Here is a 1,204-nt window from a genome sequence, read left to right as displayed (position 1 = left end):
AGATCACATAGAGCCTTTTCAAAGGTCATGGTGCCTATGGTACAAGGTATTAAGAACTTGCCAGGATCTTGTTTCTTTTGAGGTAGAGTTTTCTGAATCCAGGTATCTAGTTCATTAATGAGCAAGTGAGGTTCACTTTCCCAAGTCTCATTACCAAACAGCTTGGCATTCAGCTTCATGATAGCTCCTAAGTATTGAGCAATTTGCTCTCCATTCACATCTTCATCCTCTTCAGAGGAGGGATAGTCTTCAGAGCTCATGAATGGCAGAAGGAGATTTAATGGAATCTCTATGGTCTCTATATGAGCCTCAGATTCCTTTGGATCCTTAATAGGAGACTCCTTCTTGCTTGAGGGACGTCCCAGGAGGTCTTCCTCACTAGAAATTTCGTCCTCCTCCTCCCTTATGCATTCGGCCACATTGATCACATCAATGGCCTTGCACTCTCCTTTTGGATTCTCTTCTGTATTGCTTGGGAGAATACTGGGAGGAGTTTCAATAACTTTCTTACTCAGCTGGCCCACTTGTGCCTCCAGATTTCTAATGGAGGATCTTGTTTCATTCATGAAACTGAAAGTGGCCTTTGACAGATCAGAGACTAGGTTGGCTAAATTAGAAGTGTTTTGTTCAGAATTCTCTGTCTGTTGCTGAGAAGATGATGAATATGGCTTGCTATTGCTCAGCCTATTACGTCCACTATTGTTAAAGCCTTGTTGAGGCTTTTGTTGATCCTTCCATGAGAAATTTGGATGATTTCTCCATGATGAGTTATAGGTGTTTCCATAAGGTTCACCCATGTAATTAACCTCTGCCATTGCAGGGTTCCCAGGATCATAAGCTTCTTCAGAAGTTGCCTCTTTAGTACTGTTGGATGCATTTTGCCATCCATTCAGACTTTGAGAGATCATGTTGACTTGCTGAGTCAATACTTTGTTCTGAGCCAATATGGCATTCTGAGTATCAATTTCAAGAACTCCTTTCTTCTGAGGTATCCCATTATTCACGGAATTCCCCTCAGAAGTGTACATGAATTGGTTGTTTGCAACCATGTCAATGAGTTCTTGAGCCTCTTCAGGCGTTTTCTTTAGGTGAATAGATCCACCTGCAGAATGGTCCAATGACATTTCGAAAATTCAGATAGACCATAATAGAATATATCTAATATGGTCCATTCTGAAAACATGTCAGATGGACATCTTTTGGT

This window comes from Arachis duranensis, chromosome 3 (assembly GCF_000817695.3).
Source record: "Arachis duranensis cultivar V14167 chromosome 3, aradu.V14167.gnm2.J7QH, whole genome shotgun sequence".
NCBI lineage: Eukaryota > Viridiplantae > Streptophyta > Magnoliopsida > Fabales > Fabaceae > Arachis > Arachis duranensis.
Note: the sequence above shows the minus strand (reverse complement) of the source record.